This window comes from Arachis ipaensis, chromosome B9 (assembly GCF_059453495.1).
Source record: "Arachis ipaensis isolate K30076 ecotype BB chromosome B9, ASM5945349v1, whole genome shotgun sequence".
Taxonomy (NCBI): domain Eukaryota; kingdom Viridiplantae; phylum Streptophyta; class Magnoliopsida; order Fabales; family Fabaceae; genus Arachis; species Arachis ipaensis.
This window is the reverse complement of record NC_142444.1, coordinates 133,847,165-133,853,199: the sequence shown is the minus strand read 5'-3', so window position 1 is coordinate 133,853,199 and position 6,035 is coordinate 133,847,165.

Here is a 6,035-nt window from a genome sequence, read left to right as displayed (position 1 = left end):
ATCCGTTGTTTTATACCAGCCTGCTTTGTAGCCCCTTTCCTACACTAGCTACCGTTTTGTTATGTGAACGCCTATCTTGATTGGCACCCTACTTTTCTCCAAGCTTTTGTCAAGTTTTGAACATTTATATATGCATACTAAGATTTTATACTTTTCTATAAAGTGTTTAAAAAGTAGAGTGCAAAGACTATGTATTACCTTATATATTACTTTAATTTTCGAGGACAAAAATTTTTATAAGTGGGGTAGGATGTAAGACCCTAAAATTTTGAAAGTTATTAATAAATTATGATGATGTATTATATTTATTTAAGCCTACATTTTAGATATTTTTATATAAAAATTTAGTAAACTCTTATTTATTATTTAGAGTTCTTATAATTGAAAAATAATGAGTATTTTATATGTCTTAATTTTAATATATAGATTCTTAACCTTATTTTATAAATGAAGGAGAATTAATCTAATTACCATCGATTTTCGTTGAATTAGTATTTATTGGAAAATAGATTTCAAGTTGATAATAAAATGGTATTTCAAAGATAATCATTTTATATTAAATTTTAATTTGAATTATTACTTAACCCTATTATCTTAGTAATATTTTACTTTATACAAATCCTAGTTTTTATACAACAAAACCCTAGTTTTAATAATTTTTCCCCTTTTTCCCAGCTGCCATTACCCTCCCCCTTTCTCCTATTCTAGAAACGTAAACATAACAAAGAAATCAAGGAAAAAGAAAGAAAGAAAAGAAATAAGGAAAGAAACAGAAAGGGAAAATGGAAAAGGGGAGACCAAGAAAAAAAGAAAGGGAAAGAGAAAGGAAGAAACGGGAAAGAAAGAAAGAAGGGGGAAGGGACCGCATCACCATCGCGGAGAGAGAGAGGCGTCGATCCTCGCCGCCATTCTCGTGCTTCATCGTCGCCGTTTGCCTTTCATCCAGCTCGAACTGCCGCGCAAGGGAGCCAAGGAAGAAGTCGCCGCCACTGCGCCATGCGTCGCCGCCGACCTGCCTCGAAGCCACCGTCGCGGATCAGATCTGAGGCAAGAGAGAGAGAGACACGAAGGAGGAAACCGCGCGCTGCCATTGTGCCCAGTCGCGCCCTCATCGCGAAGCCATCGCTGCCTAACCGTCTTTGATGATGATCCTGTCGCCGAGCTGTTGAGCCGCTGCTGCCGCCGTTGGGTTTGCCGGAAAGGTGAGCTCGAACGGGAATGAGAGAGAACAGGGAGGTGGCCACCGTGGGTGTCGCTTTCGGAGGAGGAAAAGGACGCTGTCCACTGTGCATCGCGGTTCCGGGAACCACCGCCGCCTTTGCCGTCGGAGAACGCACTGTCGGTAAGGGTTTTAAAGTTTAGTTTATGTTCTTTTGAATTTCGGGAACCTTTATCATCACTGCATGTTTATTTTAGTCGTTCGCCGCCGCTGCTTGTTGTTTTGAACTACTGCACCGTCGTTGCTGCCGTTCTGGTCACCGAGTGTAGCCTGGGTGTTGCCAGGACCACTATCAGAGCTGCCGCTACTCGGTTTAGTCACTCTTCCTTTGTTGCGGAAAACATTTTCATTTTTAAAAGCCTTTTAGTCAGTATTCTGTTATTTTATGCTGTGGCATTGTCTGCCATAGGGTTGTATATCGATGCTTGCATGTCATGCTCGGAGTTCGCGGCTGCTTTGTTTCACTAGTTCAGTAAGTATTTCTTTGTCGAAAGTCCCTGCGTTAGTGTTTTGTTTCGTTTAATAAAGTATTTGTGATGTTGATGGTTTTAGGAGTCAGAATCCGAGTTTGTTTGTGGCGTTTGAAGCTGTTTCTGCTTTTGAGAGAGCAAGCAGAGCCGAGGTTTTGGTTGTCGTCAATTTGGCTGAGGCGAAAGGAACTCTGTGAGGCGTTTGGGCTATGTGTTCCGACTTATCGAGGTAGGAGTTTTTCTTAAAATCTAATTTATATTACAGAGTTGTGATAAATAGATATTAAAGTGAGAGAACATATGCCTGTGATTATAATTGTCTTCTAAATGTGGTTGTTTGCTGGACTGAATGACTGATTTCTTGAGTAGTTTGTGATTGCTGAAAAAAATTAGTTTGAAAGGTTATTTAGTTGATTATTATGAAAAATGGCTTTTCTTGGTTTTGAAGCTATTTTTGATGATGTAAAGGAATTGGCTTTGGAAATGGTTTAATTTTGTGTTAGTGACTTTATAAATGTCTTTATAAATGATTTAGTATTTGAGCTGGTTTGATTTTAAAAAGAGATTTATTATGGGCACCGATTCGCTTTGAAAATAATCTGATATTGGAACTAGCTGAATCTTGGAAAATGATTGAGGTTTGGAAAAGGTTTGAGAAATGTTTGGATGGGACCCGAAAAGGGTGGCAGAATCCGAGTTTTAGCGAAGATGCTGCCGAATTTTATAAAATTAGAAGTTTCATTTGAAGTAGTTATTTTAAAAGGTTTAATTTTAAGCATTATATGATTTAAGATTACTTCATTTATCAAAGAAAAATTTGTTTTGGATTGAGAATTGTTAGTGAACGAAACGGAAAAAAGAGATAATGAGGATTGATTTGAAATATGATTTTTGAATGAATTTGGAAATGGGATATGGATTAACGAATGATGATGATATTGAGAATGGCTCAGATATTGATGAATGATGAATGAATTATTTATATGGCTTATGAATTTGAAATATCTGAGATACGAGATTCCCTGGATTAAGTGCCGTGGCTTGCCACCACGCGTACCATGTTGAAGACTCGATACTCTGTTGACCCTACGACGTAAGTGTGTGACCAGGCACTATATAAATTCCCGGGAATGTTACCCCCATTGAGTAATATTGATTATTTGAGAAAAAGCTATGCATAGACTCTTGGGGATGCACGTCGGGGGACAGTCTAAGTACAATTCAGACTTGTCGGGTTGGCTGGATAACCGACAGATGAGCCTCATCAGCCATAGGACAGGCATGCATCATATGAATTTGTATGCTTTGCTTGAGTTTGAACTTGTTTTGGTTTGCCTAATTGCTAAACTGTTCGTAACTGCTACTTGAACTATTTGCTGTAACTGCTGCCTACTTGTGCTTTCCTTGTCTGCCTTGCCTGTGTTTGTTTTGGCGTGCTACATTTAAGATTTAACTCTGGTGCTGAATTAATGATTGTGTTTTTTGATTGCGTGGTTGGTTTCTGATTGAGATTTTCTTATAAGAAAGGAAAGGTTTCGGATTTCTGAAAGATTAAACATTGTTTCTTTGAAAAGGTTTTGAACGATTACCTATTGGTTTTTTAAAAGATTCATAAGGCAATGATAATCACTGAGCTTGAAAACAGTTTTTCTATTAAATATCTTCTTATGACAACTTTGAAACTCCATGGTGAGACCGTGTGGTTTGGTTCTCACCCCCCTACAGCTTTACTTTTCAGGAACCGAATGAAGAAGCACTAAGAAGAGTTATACTGCGTTTGGTTTATATGTGGTTGTATTAATTAGATTATTTTCTTCCTTCGTCTTTGTTATTACAATTTTGTAAGAGGGATAGGAGTTGTATGTTATATATATATATATATATATATATATTATAAGATACTATGTAAGAAGTCTTGTATATGAATCTATGCTTGCTTGTTTATTTTAGATGAAGTATGTATTCCCAGTTTATAAAGTGATTAGCGATACGGTGTTGAGCCACAGGCTCCTATTTTAATATTTAGTATGTAAAGTAGTCGTAATACTTCTTGCTATCAGAGTAGCGCAGCCGGAAGCGTGACTTCTGATAGTTAGGATCTGTCTAAGGGGGTGCTCTGTCCGAACTATGATGGTGTGACTTTGAAAATAATGTCACAGACATCTCGCTGTTGTGACAAGAGCTAAGGCTAATTGTTCTAGTCTTGAGTACCTGAGTTTGGCATTTTGTAGAGATTTATTGATGAGATATACTGGTTGTTGCTGCTTACCTATTTCTATTATCAAGACAGAGCTAATAGCATGATTAGTGACAGATAAATATAGATAGAGGGGTTTACCAGGTTTTGGTTTCTGGAGGATTGGTGGTGAAGATAGTATGGCCTTGAGTTCAGTGAATGCTCACTCGCATTCTTCTGACCATATCAATTCTTTTTGCTTTCTTAATGTTTTAAAGAAGTGGTGTGAATGGTCTGCTATCCAAGGTAGGAAATGTGATAGTGATGCTAAACGGCCAGTAAGTTGTTGAACTTCTTTGATTGATGGTGTGCAAAATTGACTCCGCAATATTCGCACAGATAGACCGGCAAGTGCACCGGATCGTCCAAGTAATACCTCAGGTGAGTAAGGGTCGAATCCCACGGAGATTATTAATTTGAGCAAGCAATGGCTACCTTGTAGATCTTAGTCAAGCGATTAGAAAAGTTGATAGTTGTGAAAAATGCATAAAAACAGAATAAATAAAGTGTTACTGGGTTAGTGTGAAATCAATGATAAGAGAACGATTAAGGCTTCGGAGATGCTTCCTCCTTCTGGATCAACTTTTCTCACTGTCTACTTCAACTTCTGATGATTCATTCCATGGCAAGCTGTAGGTGATTAATGCCAGGGTCAATGGTCATTAATCTCTTCTGCTTCAGATTAAACGCCGGTGTCAATGGTCATCCAATCTGAACGAAGGTGAAGCTCTAGCAGTTCAATCTCTGATGATCCTACTCAAAATGCCACAGACAAGGTCAGATCTTTCAGATCGGAGAATGACGCTTTATGATTCTAGCCTATACCACAAAGGCCCTAATCGCCCCTACCTCGGCTGAACTGATGTCTCCAAGTCCCCAACGAAGTCGTGGATTAGCCGTCTAAGAGATGTATAATCAAGCTTATGGTTCAATACTATCCCATCAAGGAGTCGCAAGAACCCATGTAGAATAGGGATGACGGTCAAGTTACGCTCCCAATTCATTAGGATGAAGAACGAAGATACATCTTAGAATGGAATCAAGCATAGATTGAAATAGAATAGTGATATTATTAATCCATAAGAATCAGCAGAGCTCCTAACCTTAACCTAGGAGGTTCAGTTGCTCATATTGTACAAAAGACAATAGTGAAAGGTTCAAATGGGCAAAGATCTCTAATAGGGGTGATCTTTTTTCCTATATAAAATAACCTAGTAACTAAGAAGTACAAAAGTATGATAGAATAGACTAGAGGTACGAAAATCCACTTGTGGGCCCACTTGAGTTGAGTTCTTGGGCTGAGCTTGGCGTCCACTTAGAGGAATGGGCATTGGATGCCCATTAAGGGAATGATCCACGCTGCCTTGTACTCTTGGTGGGCATTGAACACCCACTAGGGGGTGGTTGGCATTCAACGCTAGCTTTGGGGCTCCTTTGGGGCGTTGAACGCCAGCTAGGGGGTAGCTCCTTGGCATTCAACACCCAGAATGGGCAGGCTTCTTCGAAACAAAGTATAAACTATTATATATTGATGGAAAGCTCTGGATGTTATCTTTCCAACGCCGTTAAGAGCGTGTCATTTGGACCTTTGTAGCTCCAGAAATTCTCATTTAAATGCACAGAGGTCAATATCTGACAGCATCTGCTACGCTTTCCTTGCCTCTGAATCAGACTTTGCCAAAACTCTTCAATTTCAGCTAGAAAATACCTGAAATCATAGTAAAACACAAAAACTCAAAGTAGAATCCAAAAATGTGACTTTTGCACTAAAACCTATGAAAATATGATAAAACTTAAACAAAACATAACTAAAACTATATGAAAATGATGCCAAAAAGCGTATAAAATATCCGCTCATCAGAACACCAAACTTAAACTGTTGCTTGTCCCCAAGCAACCAAAACAAATTAGGATTAAAAGGAAATAGAAAGATATAATAAATCTCAGAGTTTTCAATGAAGCTCAGTTCCAATTGATGAGTGGGGCTTGTAACTATTTACTTCTGAATAGTTTTGGCATCTCACTTTCCTTTGAAGCTCAGAAATATTGGCATCCTTAGGAACTCAGAATCCGAATGATATTATTGATTCTCCTAGTTTAGTTTTTTTTA